Source organism: Mastigoproctus giganteus, chromosome 10, assembly GCF_048544385.1.
Source record: "Mastigoproctus giganteus isolate SK-2022 chromosome 10, ASM4854438v1, whole genome shotgun sequence".
Taxonomy (NCBI): domain Eukaryota; kingdom Metazoa; phylum Arthropoda; class Arachnida; order Uropygi; family Thelyphonidae; genus Mastigoproctus; species Mastigoproctus giganteus.
The window spans coordinates 98,017,136-98,038,764 of record NC_143584.1 but is presented as its reverse complement, the minus strand read 5'-3'; the positions used below and the strand labels follow the sequence as shown (position 1 = coordinate 98,038,764).

The 21,629-nt window shown below is 36.3% G+C and overlaps 1 protein-coding gene across 1 annotated transcript in view; it reads right to left on the bottom strand.

Annotated features, from left to right (window-relative positions):
- The window catches only part of Nadsyn (NAD synthetase), a 370,732-nt gene that overhangs the window by 285,230 nt on the left and 63,873 nt on the right, over positions 1-21,629 (bottom strand). The gene's annotated exons all lie outside the window — the stretch shown is intronic.

Sequence of the window (21,629 nt, the reverse complement as noted above, 5' to 3'; positions counted from 1 at the left end):
AAGAATTAAGGTTCTAATGTAGTTTGGGGGTATACATTCAATCATGCCACAGTCAGATTCATTCCAAGTAGAAAGGATCACAGAAAGCACAGCCAAGACAGGGAGGTGAAGTTATGCTACTGGTTAAATTTTTCTGAGTGCAAACATATACACACTTTGCATATATTTTTATACTGTATCTTTACAATAAAATATATAGTAGTATAATTTTTTTTATTAATTTACTGTGTGTGTACAGACAGACATGCACATGTAAACTCTAAATCCAGCACACTGCAATCTAGAAGCAATCCTTTAAAATTCAGTACATTAAAAAAAAAAAAAAAAAAAAAAAAAATCCAGAAAAATAAAGAAAGCAATCCAGCAATTGCATCTTTAAGAATCCATACAAAAAAGGATGATATTTCTTTCCTTATAAGATTCATTCAGTAAATAATTGCTGAATAAAATATTTGCAGGACTCCTTGCCTTCCAATCTGTTTTTGCGGCAAACAGGATTTAAAGTGCATAGATGATTCAATGTTCCCAATTTTCACAGCAGAACAAAATTACAAGAGTTAATGCGATATTGCACTATTTTCAAACAGATGGTCTCCCAAAAGATTAATTGGCCAGATGTTTAAAGGATGAGACTACTATGACAGCCTGTTTCAGGACTAACTGGTTCTTCATCAGGAACCAGTTAGTCCTGAAATACTACTGCAACTCAAGTTCATTTTAGTGTTGAGAATTACGATTACAGTATTATCCATTATTGTTATCTGCAAAAACAGATGAAAGGACAAGGTAATCATTATAACTCTCTTCAGGTGTTTGTGATTAATATTTATTGAAAAGTGTTCCTCTAAACCTGTTCAACTACTAAGTATGTATACTTCTCTAAAATCCAGAAAATTTTATTATCCAGCACCTCTTTAACCCTGAGGGTGCCAGAATTTAGAATTTATTGCATATGCGTTTTGAGGTCATTTCAAATAAAGCATGTTACAAATCTAGACCGCCATCTCTTCTCTGTATAAGTAACTGTAGTTTTATAATGCGTAGTTTATAAAGTCCTTTGAGATATTAATTCCTTCTTTTTTGAACCTTTTCTCTACAACTAAGTGACAATGTCAATGTGAATTCACAAATTTTCAAAGCAGAAAATATTTAGGAAATCCAAATCTACCTTCTTCCAGAGATAATTATTTTTTATTTTTTATTTTTTTTTAAATTTAATATCATGGAAGATATGCAGGAACCATTATGCACAGAGCCTAATGCTATCCTTCAAAATCTTTTGTGAGTTTTTGAAGGATAGCATTTTGTGAAGGAATTAATATCTCAAAGGACTTAAAACCTTCATAACTTTTGAATGAACTCATTTAAAAACTCATACTGTGAGAGACTTTATATATTAGTTTTCTATCATTTTGTTTCCTACACTTCTTCTATAAACCTAGGGCCTCACATTTGGTGAGTATGGGCTTGGCACACCCCAGATTCCTTAACTGGATGTCATCATTCTTCTCTTTCTTGGCGATTCTCTCTCTCTCTTTCAGGGTAACTCAGAATTTTTTTTTTTTTTTTTTGCTGGGGCAGCAAAAACCTCAGGCTTCCTTACACCATATGGCTAATAATAATAAAAAATAATAATATATTCTAGTTAAAAGAAAATATGGTTAGATTACTATTCACCTTGATCCTTTTAGAATGTACAATAGTGCTGATCAGAAATGATTTTTAATTACCCATTAAATTGACATTTGTCAATTTATGCAGCATGTTTACCTTCTTAATGAAATATTGTTTAAGCTTTGTTGGTTTGTTCAAGTTTCTAAAAGCAGGGATTACAGACATTTTTCTATTTTGATCACTTGATGGTTGCTAATATTGGGCAAATAAAATGAGAGAGAGGTGGGGGGATTAAATGGGTGTATAGCAGTGAAGCTATGCAAACAATTAAAGCCATTTCAGTCAAAATATTTGTTTTAGTAGAGCAGTGAGTAATATATTGTTCTTATTTAAGAAGTACATAAAATCTAAGGTGGTGCATCCAGTTGACATGGACTGCCAGTGCAATGTGGGATCGTAATCTGAACAAGTAGAAGAATCCCACCGAATTCAGCATGCTCAATCCATTCAAGGCCTCAATCCATACACCTCAATTAGATCACCTCACAGGTACCTAGTCTCCAGCCACTGCAATTTGCAGAACTTAAGCCTCTCTTGGTAAGAGGATTCCTTCATTCCCCTCCCCAATCTTGTTGCCCTTCTCTGTACGTGCTCAAGCAAATCTACATCCTTCCTAAAATGATGCCTCCGGACCTGTACGCAGTACTCAAGGCGTGGCCTGACCATTGCCTTATACAGAGGGGACAATCACCTCCTTTTCTTTGCTAGCAAAATTCCTATATATCATTGACAAAACCCCATGACCTGCCCTGGCAGCCTGTCTGCATTGCTCAGAAAACTTCATATCTGACTGCACAATTACTCCCAGGTCTTTTTCATTTTCTACCACATTAAGTGTAGTACCACACAGTTGGTACGTTTCTCTGGGGTTACTTCTACCCATATGCAGTATTTTGCATTTGTCAAGGTTAAACTTCAGTTGCCACTTCTCAGCCCATCTGCCCAAATTTTCTAGATCCTGTTGCACTAGCACACTGCCATTACTGTCATTAACAACCCTGCCAACATTTATATCATGTGCAAACTTCGACACTAAGCCTGATATACCTTCATCAATATCATTCATAAATACACAAAACAACAGTAGACCAAACACCAAACCCTGTGGGACTGCACTAATAACATTAGTCCACAAAGAGCAGCACCCATTGATTACCACCCTCTGTCTTCTCCCACTCATCCATCCTTTTATCCATTGTAGCAATTTATCCTTAATGCCATTCTGCTCCAATTTGTACAATATTCTTTCATGCTTAACAGTGTCAAAAGCTTTCCTGAAATCCAAATATATGATATCAAAATTATTTTTTGCATCCAGTTCCTTTGTAACCACATTATAATATCCTATCAAATTTGTCAGACAAGACTTTCCCTTAACAAACCCATGCTGTGTCTGAATTATTGCTGCAGTCTTGTCTAGATGATCCTGCAATGCATCTTTAACCAGTGACTCCATTATTTTACCCGGAACAGAAGTTAAACTAACTAGTCTGTAATTACTCGTGTCACCCTTCGATTCCCCCCCCCCTTTGTGAACTGGGGATACATTTGCACATCTCCAGTACATGGGGACCTCCCCTGAGTCCAAGGATACTCTCATAATTATGGCTAAGGGTTTGCTTACTTCCTTTGCCACCTCCTTTAATATAACTGGATAGATCCCATCCACTCCAGATGCCTTTCTTATGTTTAACTTCAACAATTTCTCCTCCACTTTGCTCACAGTTATTACAAAATCATTAAGCACCCTGCTACAATTTGATAACCTTCTGCCATTTTCAAACCTTAATAACTCCTCATGTGTGAATGTAGATGCAAAATACTCATTCAGTTTGTTTGCCATCTGAGCGGGATCAGCAACAGTCGAACCATTGATATCAAGTGGACCAATCAGATTTATCCCCTTCCTTTTAGAGTTTGTATAAGTAAAGAAATCTTTGCTGTTTTTCTCAGCATCCTTTGCCAAAGATTTCTTGTAATCTAACTTTGCCTGCGTAACTTCATTTGTGACTTGATTACAGGCTTATATCTGCCATAGGCTTTTGTGTTGCCTGATAATTTATATGCATCCCATGCACTTTTCTTCTCTGTCACGAGTCTCATTTGTTCATTTGATAACCAACTGTACTCACCTTTACGGAAGCAAAAACCCTTTCCTTTGTACCCCTGATGGCAATTATATCTTTAAGTAAATCCCACATCAGTACACTGTGATCAGTGCCACCCAGTGGTTCCAAGGCCTAAACCTTGAACAATATTTCTTAATAGGTATGAAACTTTTAGTAGCTTCCACAATTAATTTCTTGAATGCTTCCCACTTAGAATTTGCTGTTGGTAACATCATCAGTTGATCCCACTGTACAGAATTTAAAAACTGTCTGAGACCACTGTACTCACTTTTACGGAAGCAAAAACCCTTTCCTTTACACCCCTGATGGTAATTATATCTTTAAGTAAATCCCACATCAGTACACTGTGATCAGTGCCACCTAGTGGTTCCTTTATCTGCAAATTCTTAATACACGAATGATCACTGCTGATAACCAGATGAAGAGTATTATCCTCTCTGGTTGCCTCTCGATCATGCTGCTGCAAAAACAATCATCCAATAAATCCACAAAAGCCTTACTAGTGTGTGTGAGTGACCAACCCACAAGTTCCAGTCGATATCTGGGAAGTTAAAATCCCCCATTATAAGACATCCTGATTTACTAGCCCACTATTTCTCTGTATAATTGTTCATTGTACTCATTCGAGTCATTAGGCCTATAACACACTCCTACTCTTATTTTTGCTTTCACAGTGCTTATGTCACACCAAACTGACTCAACAGTGCACTATTCATCTATGTCAACTGGATGTACTTCTTTTGATTTTATGTTTTTCTTAATTAACAGCATAACACCTCCTCCCTTCCTATCTATCCTTTCTGTACACATTGTACTCCCCAAATTCCAATTCTGCATTCCTAATATCTGTGTGACACCATGTCTCTGATATCCCAACAATATCCGCCTTTGATGTCTTGACCAACACTTCAAATTCATCAAATTTATTTACTATACTTCTAGCATTGTATATATGCAGGTATTCATGCACCTATTCTTATTCTTAGTTACCCTAACACATCCCATATATCCACCTGTTTCACGATGACTGCCATCAGTCCCTGAAACCCCCCCCCCTCGCTCCAGGCCGCTGCTTATTCTAATAGAAGTAGTGCAAGAATCACCTTCACCTCTGCCAGTGTCTACTATTAATCTATTAGTCCGTGTGTCTCCCCCAAGCTAGTGGTTTCTGACCCACCTAACACTGCCTTGATATCATCAACAAATATTCTTGCACCCTTTCTATTTCTATCCCATCCCTATAGAAGCATTCTCTCTTTTAACAAGCACAGACCACGCTGAAAAAAATTCTACCCCTTGAGCCTTGCACATTCCCTCCTGGGCCAAATTGATTGACAAGGCTCTCATCATATACTCCCTCCTATTGTGTCTGGGAAGAATTGCAGACACTTTCAAATTTAACCCTAACTCACGACTTTTTTGTAACATTGACCTGTAATTGTTAAGTAAATCTGCAGATCTCCTACTCTTAATGTCATTGGTGCCAACGTATATAAAAGGTGATATATAACAATATCACCTTTTGTGCCCTTAAAAGATGATATAGGCTTTACAACATCATCAACTTTTGCCCCTGGTGGACATACCTGGTTCTATTCCATCTATCCTTTTTACACAATATATTCCCCGTCTCCCCGACAATAGAGTCACCAATAATAACTAACTCCTGTGGGACCAGCACATTCTGTCTTGCCGCTGTGTTGCCTGATGTCCAGGAGTGAGCTCTGGCATTGAGTTGGGCAGCTGAGAACTTGACGGGCCCCTCATATTAATTTCTTTGAGGGCATCTACACTACACCTCAAGCTCTCATAGACACACATTAGAACGCTGAGTTGACGCCTAATTTCTAGACACTCTCTGCATCTGGCACACACAATCCTTCTTGGCTAGATCATGTTCTGTTCCAGAGAGTTAGGCAAACATTTCACAAGATGCACATTTTTTTTAGGCTGTAATGCATTGGAGAATCGCCCCCCCCCCTCTGCTGCTTTCCCATGACTGATACTGCACTGCCATTTTGACGAATTTTGACCAACTACTGAACAGGATTACAGATTAAAAAAAAATAATAATAATAAATAAATAAACTAAATGAAATTAAAGGGAGAGTGAAAAGCAAGCAATCAAAAACACAAAAAAATGAGACTAATTTTATGACAAATAACATTCCTATTTAAATACCACACAACTTTGATATGTGTTGCTTCAATATACCACAGTTTTAGATATATTGTAATTCCAGTTTGATCATGCTTTTTTTTTTTTTTTTTTTTTTTTTTTTTTTACCTTCCCAGATATTGAGTGGAACTTGTAAGTTGGTCACTCGCACACTAGCAAGACATTTGTGGATTTATTGTATGATTTTTTTTTTTTTTTTGTACAGCAGCATGTTCAAGAGGCAACCAGAGGGAGTAATACTACTGATCTAATTATCAGCAGTAATTATCCATGAATTAAGAATCTGCAGATAAAGGAACCATTAGGTGGCAGTAATCACAGTGTACTGTTGTGGGATTTACTCAGAGGTGTAAATACCATCAGGGGTAAAAAGAAGGGTTTTTGCTTCTGTAAAAGTGACTACAGTGGGACCAACAGCAAATTCTAAATGGGAAGCATTCAAGAAATTAATCTTGGAAGCTACTAGGCTTTTCATACCAACAAAGAAATACTGTTCAATCAATGTCAGATGAACTAATGAGACTTGTGGCAGAGAAGAAAAGTGCATGGGATGCATATAAATAATCAAGAGACACAGAAGCCTATGGTAGATATAAGCTAGTCTGTAATCAAGTCACAAAGGAGGTCAGGCAAGTGAAGGCAGATTATGAGAAATCTTTGGCAAAAGATGCAAAGAGAAACAGCAAAGACCTCTTTACTTATGTAAGCTCTAAAAGGAAGGGAATGAATCTGATTGGTCCACTTGATATTGATGGTTCAACTGTTGATGATCCTGCTCAGGGAGCTGACAAACTGAATGTATATTTTGTATCTACATTTACACACGAGGAGTTATTTAGGGAGGAGAATGCCAGAAGTTTATCAAACTGTAACAGGGAACTAGATGATTTTGTAATAACAGAGCAAAATGGAGGAGAAATTGTTGAAGTGAAACATAAGAAAGACACATGGTGTGGATGGGGTCTATCCAGTTATATTAAAGGAGGCAGCAAAGGAAGTAAGCAAGAATGCTCTCATGATTATGAGAGCATTCTTGGATTCAAGGGAAATCCCCATGGACTGGAGATGCACTAATGTATCCCAATTTACAAAGGAGGGATCCAATGTGGCACGGGTACAGACCTGTCAGTTTAACTTCTGTTTGGGGGAAAATAATGGAGTCACTGGTTAAAGAAGCACTGCAGGATCATCTAGACAAGATGGAAGTTATAGATTGAACACAGCATGGGGAAGCCTTGTCTGATCAATCTGATTGGATACTATGATGTGGTCACAAAGGGGCGCCTCCGTAGCCAGGTGGGAAGGAGCAGCAGTGCGTAGCACACGCTTCTTGAGATAGACCGGGGTTCAAGCCCGTCACCACCAAATACGGAGAATGCGGAAAGGCCAGGGAATGACCACCGCATATCCCGGAGCAATATGGCCTTAGTTGCTAATTCTCCAAATAACAAACAAATAAACTGGTCACAAAGGAACTGGATGCAAAAAATAATTTTGATATCATATACTTGAATTTCAGGAAAGCTTTTGATACTGTTGCACATGGAAGACTACTGTACAAATTGGAGCAGTATGGCATTAAACGAAAGTTGCTACAATAGATAAAATGGTGGTTGAGTGGGAGACAGAGTGGTTATTAATGGACACTGCTCTCCGTCGACTAATGTTATTATTGGAGTTCCCCAAGGATCGGTGTTGGGCTCATTGTTGTTTTCTGTATTTATAAATGTTATTGATTAAGGTATATCAGGCTTAACATCCAAGTTTGCAGATGATACGAAGGTTAGCAGGGTTGTTAATGACAGTATGCAACAGCAACAGGAACCAGAAAAGTTGAGCAGATAGGCTAAGAGGTGGCAACTGAAGTTTAATAGTGAAAATTTCAAAGCATATGGGTAGCAGTAATCCAAGAGTAATGTACCAACTGTGCGGTACTACACTAAGGGAAGTGGAGAATGAAAAATACCTGGGGAGTAATTGTGCAGTCAGATATGAAGTTTTCTGAGCAGTGCAGACAGGCTGCAAGAGTAGCTCATGGGGTATTATTAATGATATACTGGAATTTTTCTAGCAGGGATAAGGAGGTGATTATCCCCTTGTATAAGGTAATGGTCAGGCCACACCTTGAGTACTGCATACAGGTCTGGAGACTTCATTTTAGGAAGGATGTAGGAAGGATGTGAGGTGGAATAGATTCAAATTGAGGAAAGACAGTTGTAGAATAGCTGTGTGGAAATTTGCCCTTAGCCAGCGGGTGGTTAATTGCCGGAACACACTTCCATCTGTTGTCATGGAAACTGATAGATTAAATAAATTCAAGGAGGAACTGGACAAAGTTTTAGAAGGGAATGGATGTGTGAAATTGTGTTTTTTTTTTTTTTTTTTTGGCTGATGCTACATAAGCTTATGCTTGCTTTCTTGCATCACATGCCTCAATTACTACTACTACTACTATTTAATTTTCTTCCTCTACATTGCTGCTAAGCGCAATCAAATGAGAAAGTTTTCTCTGTTGCAGAATTTCTTCACCTTCTGAACTTTCTTCTGCAGCATCTAGATGCCGTGTATCTTCTGTTCTCTTTAAAAAATCAGTAACGTGAGTTTGTTTGTGTTTTTTTAATGGATCTTTGTAAATTTTTAAGCTTAAGATTTTTTATTTGCTTTTCGATATATCTGTAACTCGTTTTTATTTACCCCTTTCATTGTATGATGTGTAGAGAATCTATAAACCAGCATAAGTTTTATCATGTAATCTCCTGATGCTTTATTGCACATAAGTAACATAACATGATCTTTTGATGCCTTAAAACCTGTTGCAGTTTTCTTTTTGAAATAAATGTTCTGTTGAGCTTTTTTGTCCACTAAAGACCTGTCTCATCCGCATTGAAAATTTGATGTGGTGTGTATCTGTGCTCTTCAATAATTTTTTGAAATCCCTCTGCATACTTCTTGGCAGCTTCATTATCAGCCAATGCATTTTCCCCTTGAATTCTTATGTTGTGTAATGAGAAGTGGTTTTTAAATCACTCAACCTTTACTGGCAACAAACTCTGGGTTAACAGATTCTCCATTTTCTTTTAAATGGTTATAAAGTTTTAGTGCCTTTTGTTTAATTACATTGTGATCTAATGGGATCTGTTTTTTACTGCTATCATCTATCTAAATACTGAGTGCTTTTCCATTTTCTCAATTATTGGCCCTCGTGGACAAGCAGTCATATTTGCAGAAATGAAAGATCCTACAAGATCCTCATTTTACTTTATGGTTCGGATTGTTGCTTCATTTAAATTTAAACTTTTTGCAATGTATGATACCTTTCCCCCTTTTTAAGATGACAGTTTCTTTTGAGCAGTGCTTTTTTACTTTCCTTAGGCATAATTTAGAGCTGGAATTTATTTAATTCACAACAAAGAAATCATTCCAATACAGTTCTTAAGAACAAAGTTTAGTAATACTTACCCGGAAAAATGTATAAACGATCAAATAAATTCGAAATAACCTTAAAAAAACCTTAAAAGTAAAGAACTGCAAGCTTCGAAGTCACAATTTTTTATAGTCTCAAACAAGCACAAGCACAATAGCACAGAACCTAACATGGGGAATTTCAGAGCAAAAAAAAAAAATACAAGGATTTCTCAATAATTTTTTTTGCATAATGACTAGTGAGTCAACAGTACACAAAATGTACATTCAAGTATCAATTTTCTAATTAGTCCTGAGAAAAACAATCAGGTGTTGACCTTGATTATAGAATGTATCACTGAATTTCTTTGAATTTCCTGCGTGTGTGGTCCACTGCTGGCTAAAGTGAATTAAGTTACACGGTGCAGCAAGTGACACAGAAGGCCCCGTCACTCATGAGAGTGATACAGGGAAAAAAAAATGCACGCAGCTGTTTCTTGTCATAAGAAACATAACCAAAATAATTGCAATGAACTGTTTTTGAAAAACTAAAAGATCATACTTCCTTTCTTCAATAACGTGTATTGCATCTACTTACACAAAATCAAGAAAATTCATTTATCGGACGCCACACTGGAAACGGAAGAAACTGGTATAAAACTGATAACACAGCAATGTGCATTTAATAAAAGAAAAGTTTGCTTTATTGTAATTGTTTTTAGGGAACAATAATGATACAGCATGTTTTCTGGACGTATATTTTTTCTTCTAACGAAATTTCCATTGATAGCTGCGAAAACTTCGAAAACTGGTGTCAAAGGAACTTCGCATGAACATTTGTAAAATCAAATAGTAGCAGTGGAGTGGCATAACAAAAATTTTAAATAAGAGGTGCCTGAATATTTGTATATGTCTGCATCACAAAAACATTATATTAAACGTGTAAATAATAACAACAAACTATTTTATAAATGATTATTTTATTAATATATTTAGTACGTTTTTTTATTGGTTACATATGATATATTGTATAAAACATAAGCAGTACCTATACAATTACAAAAATAAACATGTGAAACAAAATGAAGTTCAAAAATAATACATAAATGATGAATTACAGATATTAACTTTAAAAATATTAACTTTTATTAATTATAAAAGTTAATATTTTTAAAAACATTGAATAAATACTTAAGTTGTACAATGTACATTGCAGTATTACTTTTCTAAAAATGCGCCACAATACCAGATTTCAGTATCAGGAGGGTACAATGTACCTGCTGACTTTACACTGGCTATGCCACTGGACAGTAGTAATCCATTACAATGTGGGTAGTGGAGAATGTTTTCTGCTTCAAATGGATGGAAAGTACTTGTCAATATTCCATCTGGAAATAATGTCAAGTGGCGTGAAGACAGTAACAACAGGTGTTTTATTCTGAAAAGTCCCTTGTGGTAAAATCAAACAGGAAGTTACCCTTTACGTTACCAAAAGTCAGGGCTGGCGGTAAGGATGCACAAGTGAGGCACTTTCCTCAGGCACCGTTAATAAAATATGCTTTACATTTAACATTCAGTATCAAATTTCTACTTTCCCTCTACCCCGCCCCAGGGGCTAATCTTGGGGACTTGACTAAGTGACTTATCAGAAGTGTAATTAGTGAAGTTTGATTTAAATTTCTTTATTGATTTGTTACGTTTCAAGTTTTCTGTTGCACGAAGTGCATAGATTAGCTGCCCTACGTTCTCGACGTCTGGGGTGAGCGGTTAGGGGTTCATCCCCCTAACCGGCTAAACGGGTATTGAGTTGGTGGGGCAGAGTGAATTTGGTTAAAATTGTATTTTGTATTGTAAAGTTAAAGTTGTAAATAGTTGGCAATTACAGCCTTTTAATATGTTCGGTAAAAAGTCGAGCGCTGGCTCTCTTTCCAAGAGAAAAGCACATATTGAGAGGAAAGTGGATAGTGATTCAGAAGATTCAGAGAGTGGAAACTCTGAAGTTCAGGAAGAAGTGGAAGAAATAGTTCCTGAAGGGACACCACAGGATACAGCTTCTAAAAAGGGAAAGCAGGAGAATTGGACACCAGAAAAGAAATTAGAAATGATACACAATATGAAGAAGTTGTTGAACTCTATGATAAAAAGTTCAGGACAAGGACCAGTGGTAACTAGTTTAGAAAAAATAGTGGAGGCACGAGAGAGATTAAGGGCTCTCCTATTACAAAGAGAACATCGAGTATGGGATGATCTAGAAATGGTCATAGTAAAGTTGGAGATAGACCTACAAGTGAGTAGGGTTGAAAAGAAAGATACTCAAGAACAAAGTAAAAAGGAATATGCTACGGTGGTAAAAGAAAAGTGTGCTGCAAAACCTAGGGTAGCAATTATTACTACCAAGAACAATAAACATAAATGTAGTGAAGATATTAAAAAAGATCTAATTAGATATGTGAGACCTGAACTACAGAATGTTAAAGTCCAAAATCTAAGAACTGTTCTGGATAATAACATCGTCCTTGAAGTAGAGTCAGAAAAAGATATAGATATGCTCGCTAATTGTCCAAAGTTTAAAGAACTAAAATTGTGTGTAGAAAAGGTACCGAAGCGAAATCCTAAAGTTTTGATTTACGATGTGGAACTAGATGTGAATAAAGATGAATTGAAAGAACAATTATGGATTAAGAACTTAAAAGATTATGGAGTAAACCAAGAAGTATTCCAAGAAAGTTTCAACGTGATATCTGTGAACAAAGCAAAGAGCAAGAATTTGAATAACTGGATAGTGCAGATAGCAGGTCCTGTCCATAAACAGTTGATCAGAAAAGGAAAAGTGTTCGTCAATTGGTCTGCCTGTCGGGTCCGTGACATTGTCACGGTAACCCAGTGTTACAGATGCATGACTTTTGGCCATATTGCAAAGTCCTGTAAAATGAAAGCGTTCTGCGGACATTGTTCCACCGAAGGACATTCCTATAAAGATTGTGTGAACAAGGAAAAGCCACCTTGCTGTATAAATTGCAAACGTAGAAAACAGACAGCAGAACATAATGCTGTAGACCATACTTGTCCCGAGTATGAAAAGGCAATGGCCTTAAATCGAAGAAGAACAGATTATGATTAGAGATAGTGCTGTGCTTGGAGAGAGACTCAGTGTGAGACTACAATTTTATCATGAATAAAAAATTTTTTAACCGCCGTACGAGTAGAGGTCTTCCTCCACGAGGAAGGGGCGGTAACTATGGTCACACGGGATATTTGCTTATCTCTGTGTGACCACAGGCTAAAGACCGATATAATGAACTATTTAATCAACAGAAATGTTTAGAATAATTTTGGCCTAATAACTATTGCAGTGATAATAAATCACACAAATAAAATTGAATTAAACAAAAGATTAAGACTTTTGCGCAGATAGGCAAATTGCCTGGGTGGCGCACTGAAGGTTCTGTTGCTTAAATGGAATTTCCCTCTACCCCAAATACAAAATATCTTTTCTTATTTATTATATTGTTAGGTTTTCACTATCTATAATTATACAAATATACCACAGCGACAGGTTCAGTCAGTGCTTTTTTTTTTTTTGGGACGGTATGCAACGGTTCGGCATACAGGAACCTTTATTAATTGTGACATGTGACATTTGGATGCAGTACATTTAAAAATTTGTAATATTCAGTATATTTTTTTCACATGGTTACCTACTATTCATATACATTTATAGTTATTTAATTAAATTTGCATTTTTTGCTGTCTATTGTTAAGATATTTGCTATATAAAACTTTATAACCATTTTCAGAATTTTAAATTACTCAATTGGACCTGTTTCATCATCATCCATTTTCAATCCACTGCAGGATGAAGGCCTCTCCAGCAACTTTTCAGTTCCTTCTGTTTTGTACAATGGCCATCCATTTACTACCCACAAACTCATGAATTCCCAATAGAATTCGTTCCATTCTTCGCTGTGTAGTTCTCAGCTTCTCTTTCATTCTTTTGGTGAGTGCCCAAGTTTCACTTCCATAAGTCATGGTGGGGAGCATACATTGGTTCATTATTTTACATTTCAGACAAATTGGGATATTGCTCCTCAGTATGTGACTATATTTCCTGAATGCTATCCATCCAAAATTTATTCTTCTCTTGACTTCCAGCCATTTATCATTATTACAGCTAATGACTTGTCCCAGATAAGCATATGACTCCACCTTTTCAATTACTGCTCCTTCAATCATTATATCCCTTCCTGTGGCATACTTGTTCATCATTACTTTTAGCCATATTCATCTTTAGTCCAAAATCCTTACTAACTCTGCATAACTGATTAAGATTTTCCTCTAATTCTTTGGGATCATGGCTTATGACCACAATCTCATCTGCAAATCATAAATGGTTTAGGTACTCTACATTCACATTGACTCTTTCTGCAACCAGTTTAATCTTCTGAAAGCTTCCTCAAGGGCAGCAGTAAACAATTTCGGAGATATTGTGTCTCCATGTCGAACTCCTTGCTCGATTTTAAATTTACTACTGTCTTTGTCTAGTCTAATAAAGGGGTAGTATTCTCATATATTTCTTCAAAATCATAATATATGGGCTATGCTTTGTCTTTCCAGTGCCCGAAACATTGCCTTATGCTGTATGGTGTCAAATGCCTTTTCATGATCCACAAATGCCAGGCATAATGGTGTTTTATATTCATTTTCTTTCTCCATTAGTTGTGACATTACGTGAAGGTGATCCATAGTTGAGAATCCTATCCTAAAGCCAGCTTTGCTCTTTCGGTCGATTCTCATCAAGTATTCTTTCTAATCTGTTAGTAATGACCCTTGTGAACAACCCTTGTGACCCTTGTAGATGTGGGATAACAAGCTAACTGGTCTATAATTTCCAATTTCTGATTTATCTCCTTTCTTATGCAGCAAAATATGATTGTATTATTCCACTCCTTAGGCATCACACCTTTTCTAATTCATTTTGTGAAGAGTCTTGCCAGTTTTTGTGTCGTGTCTCTTCCTCCCAATTTTAACAACTGTACAATAATTTCATCTTCCCCCATGGCTTTCTCGTTCTTCATTTTCTTCAACGCATGTTCTACCTCATCAGGAAGGATATCAGGTATGTTGTATGTGTTACTAATTTTCGATCCATCTTCCCCACTGCTGGCATCATTCCCTCGATCCTTGTATAACTCTTTATAGTAGTCGTCTAGTATTTGAATTATGCCATCTCTGCTATTTATAAGTACACCATCGCTATTCTTCAGTTTCAGTATCATTTGTCTTTCTGTATTACTGCTCATGGCTTCTGATTTAAATACTTTGTTTTCCCTTAATGCTTGTTCTACTTTTCTTGTGTTAAATTTTCTTATGTCCTCTCTGAGTCTCTTTCTAATGGCTTTGCATAACTCAGTATACTCAATTTTCTCCTTGTCAGTGTTTTTCTTCCTCTTCATTTGTCGTCTTCGGTTCATCATGACAAGTGTTTCTTGACCAATTTTTTCTTCTTTGGATTTCTTTTTACGTATAGGTTTCTTGGGCTTTATCACTTTCAGAAAGTTGTAATAATTCAAGTTTGAGCTGTCTGCAGAAGCTCAAACTTGTTCTTAAGTTCCAGTACATACTGCTTTTCTCCTCTTCTGTTACTCAAAGACCTTTGTATTATTTACTCGAGTCAGTTTTTTCCTTTCTTTTCTTACATCTATATCAAGTGTGCATCTTACCATTCTGTGATCATTTCCAACATTTACCTTGTTCAGGACAGTAACATTGTTCATAATGTTATGGACTTCAGTTTAACGAACTAATTTATAGATAATTTTTCTATTTAGTGAATTTCTTTGAATTCCCCTTGGTATTTACATTTAAAATACAGTAGTTTCCATTGAGTGAAGAAAATTTTCATAGAACAAACAAATTAGGAAAGATTTAAAGGTACGCACTGTTCGCACATTTAGCTTTCAGGCAATTAGTGCTGCTGCTGCAAAGCGTGAATTAAGAGAGCTAAAGGGATTACCATTCTACAACTTAATGGTACTCATAAAACGCATATGACAACCTGTCCCACATACCAAGAAGTTTCACTGGTGAACAATGAGCAGATCAAGGGGTATTTCCAAATTCTCTAACAGGACGCTACTGTAAGTGCCCTGTTAGAGAATTAGGAAAGAGAAAGTATCCATTGAAAAAGGGTCATAAGTTTTACTAGAGGAGGTGTCCATCTTTAATGACATCACAATTACTTCAGTGCCAAGATGTGGAATTCAAAAATTTTTTCATATTGCAAACAAGTGATGAATACTTTCTCAAACAATACTTTTCACTATCTACAATTATACAAATATACCCCAGCGATAAGTACAGTCAGTGCTTTTTTTGGGATGGTTTGGAGTATGGGCACCTTTATTAAGAGAGCTAAAGGAATTACCATTCTACAACTTAGTTGTACTCATAAACCTTATCTGACCACCTATCCCAAATACCAAGAAGTCGCTAGTTAACAGTGAGCAGATCAAGGAGTATTTCCAAATTCTCTAACAGGATGCTACAGTAAGAGCCTTGTTAGAGAATTAGGAGAGAGAAAGTATCCATTGAAAAATGGTCGTAGGTTTTACTAGAGGAGGTGTCCATCTTTAATGACATCACAATTACTTCGGTGCTACGAGGTGAAATTCGAAAATTTTTCCATACTGCAAACAAGTGATGAATACTTTCTCGAACAACACTTGAAGACTTCATACGTAAAATGAAAAAAGAATGGACTTTCCTCAAAATGGTATGTTATTTGAATTGAAAACTTTATTATTAGTAAAGATCTGTGCACATTGATATTATCTCTTTAGTATTCAAATAAAATACTTTTATTCGTTAAAACTGTCTTTATTGAAGATTTTTGAATTTTAACGAGAATAATAAGAACGTTATAATTAAAGCTTGGAAATTACAATGTTTACCTTATAAGGTAAACATTGTAATTTCCTTTAATTTCATTTCACTTTTAATTTCTCCTTAGAATTTAAAAATTCATATCAATGAAATTAATTTCAAAACTTTATAATTTCCCATAATATTCCTGTTTAGGGTACCTGCCCATAGACCTCAGTTTTAATCCCACCAAATGAAATTATTTTTATGAAAATAACGTATACCGCAATCCAGCAGCAAAATTTAAAATAAAAAATAATAGTAATAATAATGGAGCCCGGCCTGCTCAAAGGATTATGGGAAGCAGCCATCGAAGCACAGAGCAGTCATGTGGTTGCACAAAGAATCATGGGAAGCAGCAGCGTCCCCACCCCCAGCGATGAAAACACACTGGGGTCCAGGACAGGCGAATCACATGACAGATGACATCATCCACACAAATGGATCATTGGAGACAGGTGGTGCTGCCTAGCAGCGGCGGCCGCAGTTAAAATCTGTTCAAATTACCAGTACCCTTACTTTCTTTTAGAGAGCCAGTTGTTAAAAATTTACCAGCACATCCCTGGTTACTGCTATGGATAAAGGGATGGTTGAGTGTGAGAAGACAGAGAGTGCTTATCAGTGGACTCTGCTACTCTTCATGGATTAATATTATTAGAGGAGAGTGTTCAGTGTTTGGCCCATTGTTGTTTTCTATATTTATTAATGATATTGATGAAGATATATTAGGCTTAATGTCTAAGTTTTCAGGCTATACAAAGGTAGGCAGGGCAGTTAGCGACAGTAATTAAGGTACAATACTGCAACAAGATGGAAAAAAATTAGACAGATGGGCTTAGAAATAGCTACTGGCGACTGAAGTTTAACACTGACAAATGCAAGCCACTGTATATGGGTAGCAGTAAGCCTAGATTAATACCAACTGTGTAGTATTACATTCAGTGTAGGAAAATGAAAATTCCTGGGAAGCTCATAGGGTTTGTCAATTCCTGTCAATACAGAATTTTGCTAGCAGGGATAAGGAGGTGGTTATTCCAGTGCACAATGCAATGGTTAGGCCACATCTCGAGAATGGTATACAGGTTTGTTGGCCTTATTTTAAGAAGGATGTAGATCTGCTGTATTAATGCTGAGAAGGGCAATGAGACTGGGGAATGGAACAAAACAGTGCTCTTACCAAGAAAGGTTTCTGTTCTCAAAATTGCAGCATCTGGAGAGTAGGCACCTGTTAGGTGATCTGATTGAGGTTTTTAAGGCTTTAAATGGATTGATCAAGCTTCCTCTTGATCAAACACACACACACACACACACACACACACACACACACACACACACACACACACACACACACACACACACACACACACACACACACACACACACACACGAGGGGGCATAAATAAATTCAAATTGAGGAAGGGTGCTGAGGATTGTAGAAAATGAAAGAATGAATTTTTTTAATGGGCCATAATCATAGATGCATGCTAAGGATGGTTGCAGGATAGATATGTGGAAGTTTGCCTTCAACTAGTGGGTTGTTGATAGTTGAAATAAACTTCTATTTGTTGTTGAGGTGGAGTAGGTAGTTTGAATAAATTCAAGGAAGAACTAGACAAACTATTGGAGGGGGATGGATAAGTGATGTGGAAAGTTGTTAAAGTTGTGCGTGTGTGTGCGTGCATGCACATGTTGCTTTTTTTGGCTGATGCACACATTAAATTACAGTGTTGCATATATTAGCATTAGTAGAGGCATATGATACAAGAAACCAAGATTATATAGCATCAGCCAAAAAAAAACACTTCTCATTTTCTCCAAACGTTTGTCCAGTTCTTCCTTGAATTTATTTAAGCTATCAACTACCAGAATGATAGATGGAAGTCTGTTCCAGCAATCAACTACCAACCGCTGGCTAAAGGCAGACTTCCATTGAGTTTATGCCCCCTCAGGTTTGTAATCTGAGCAAGAGGAAGAATTCCATCAGCATTGAGCCTGCTCAAGCCATTCAAGGCCTTATACACCTCAATCAGATCACCTAGCAAGTGCATAGTCTCCAGACGCTGCAATTTGCAGAACTTTAGCCTTTCTTGGTAAGATACCCCTTTGTTCCCCCTCACCAATCTTGTTGCCCTTCTCTGTATTCACTCTAGTCTAAACCTTAAAATGAGGCCTCCAGAGCTGTACACAGCACTCAAGGTGTGGCCTGACCATTGCTTTTACAAAGGGATAATCACCTCCTTATTCTTGCTAGCAAAATTCCTGTACATCATTGATAAGACCCATGTCCTATTCTGGCAGCCCATCTACACTGCTCAGAAAACTTCATATCTAACCGCACAATTACCCCCAGGTCCTTTTTATTCTCTACTACCCTGGGTGTAGTACCACACAGTTGGTATATCCCACTTAAACAGTGTCATCTTACTTCAGTGTTATTTTAAGAAATGCAATACATTTATTTCATTAAAATAACCCTGAAGTATAGATGCTGCATTCATAAAATTCATTTAAAATTTGAAAATTGCATGAAACACAGGACAGACTTCAAATAAATTGGAAATACAAGAGATATAGGATATGTTTCAAATATACATGAAATGATGGAATACACAAGTATAAGCACCGTGTAAACACAGTTCAGTTTGCATACTGCCATTTCATAAAACTCTCAATAAGGTAATTAGCAATAAAAAAAAAAGGAAAAGAAAAGAAAATTTTAAATTTAATGCCAGCACATTATTGTAGATCCACTACTACTCACTAGTCATCATTACCAGAAGAATAACCACAGCAAGGCCAGAATATTCAAATCTATACACCACAGCATATAAATGTCCAGTGCTTTTTTTGGGACAGTACACAATGGTACGGCGTACCGGCACCTTTATTAACAGTGACATGTGACATTTGGATGTAATGCACTTCGAAATTTGTAATATTCCGTAAATTTTTTTCACATGTTTATCTACTATTCAAATAAGCTTAAAGTTATTTAACTAAATTTACATTTTTCACTGTCTACTGTTAAGTTGTTTTCGACATAAAACTGTATGACCATTTTTATAATTCCAAATTACTCAGTCGGACCACTGTTTAACGAAGTCCTTTTATAGAGAATTATTTTGACTTCCCCTTGGAAGTTACATTTAAAATAGTTTCCGTTGAGAGAAAAGAAAATTTTCATATAGCGAACGGATAGGAGAGAATTAACTCGGTACGCACTGTTCGCATTTCTGGCCTTCAGGCAATTAGTGCTGCTGCGCTAATTAAGAGAGCTAAAACATTCTACAACTTAGTGGTACCTGATAAAACCTATCCGACCACCTGTCCCACATATGGAGGAGTCGCGCTAGTCAAGAGTGAGTGGATCAAGGTGTATTCCCAATGAGCTCTGGCCCACCTTCTACTGCAGGGGTGTCCAACCTGTTCCCGTACAGGGGTCATATTCAAAAAAATTCAAAGTTACATTTTCCATATCTTGTTGCATGTAAAAGTAAAATTGAAAATATTCGAAAATTTTATTAACACAATTACATTTATAAATACACAATTAAATTTAGTGAACAAAACATTTAACGATAATTTTTTTTGATAATTAACAAAATTTAAAATGCTGTTTTAGTTCACTTTCCTCGCGGGCCGTAGGTTGGATACCGCTGTGAATCAACTGTAAGCGCCCTGTTTGAGAATTAGGAGGGATGATTTTCTTTTACCCTGACAAATAATCATCTGTCGTTTCGCGGAAGTGTGTTATCCACATTTTTCCGTAAATTTTCCCTATCTCTGTTTACATGGTCATAGTACCTGAATATCTGAATGACACTGACAGTTTCAAAAAAAAAAAAAAAATCTAATTTAAGAACTAGTGACAATACCGATGATGAGAGACGGGAAAATGAGGACAACAAAGGTATTAATCATTCTAAACATGAATTGTTGGCATTTGGTGAAAGTGAAGTTAGAAAATTGTAAATTAGGTTACAGTTAAATGAAAGAGATGCAATTTGTGGATACCTAATTGATAAGGTTTCGGAAGAATTGAAGAATTTGATGAACGCTCTGAGTACGATACCAATTTCATCGAGTGAATGTGAACGAGGATTTTCACAAATGAATCTGATTGCCCGCGCTTCGTTGATGACAAAACAGTTTCTTCACTACTGTTTCTTAAAATTGTATGCCCACCGCTGACCCGCTTCGATCCAGCAAAATATGTCGAGTCATGGCTGCTTCCGAAACGTCATTCAGCATCTGACACATAAAGAGGAAGAAAAGAAGTCGGCATAGGATAGGGTTGGCAACCTGCGGCTCACGAGCCGCATAAAGCTCTTTTAACACATAACTGCGGTTCTTTAACTTTACAGCTCACATAAAGCACAATTTGAAATGGAGTTAGAGGACTTAAAAATCAAGGACATGTGGAGTGCAATGTGGAGTAAAATGCCTTAAAACTGAAATTGAGGATTTGGAAAGGCAAAAGGCTGCTCTTGCAATTCTACACAAATGGACAGCGATAGATGACTTTAAAATGCAGACCAAATTGTGTTCGATGCGTGGAGTAGCTTATTGGACCCGTATATAAATTTGAAAATACAGTATTTGCGTTTGGACTTCTCTCAGTTTTTGGTTCGAAATATTTCTGAGAGCAAATATTTTTAAACATGAACTATATTAAAAATAAATAAAGAAACCGTCATCTGAACAATGCGAGCATGTTTAATTATGACATACTCGCATGATATTGAGAGACTCGCTCAAGAAGTTCATCAGCAGCAAAAGTCACATTAATTTATACCTAATTGAATGTTTGTTATGTTTTTTTCAGTATTAATAAATAATATTTCAAAAAATATATATTTTTTAATAAACACCTTCCTACTCTATTCCATTTCTTAAAAAAACACTCGCCTTCCCCCCCTCCTCCTCCCAGCTTGAGCTGAGGTGTGCGACTCTTCGGATGCTCTCTCTTTTTTTTTTTAATTAGATCAAAAATGGCTCTTCACTTAAAAAAGGTTGCTGACCCCTGGCATAGATTGTTGGATGAGAACTTAATAAAAATTTGGAATATTCTACAAAAACTTTATTATAAAATTATTTTTACTTATGTTATTATTAATTTTTACTTATTTTACTCACGTTTTACTTATTTTTTTATATAATTAAATAATAAATGTATGCTTAATAAACTGTGTTAATATACTTAATTTGTTGTTCTTATTCTAAAAACATTACTACTAAAGTAAAAATATTTTTACTTTAGTAGTAATGTAAAAGGAAAAATATTTTTTAGAGTACTTTTCATATCCTTTTACTTTTCAATTTGT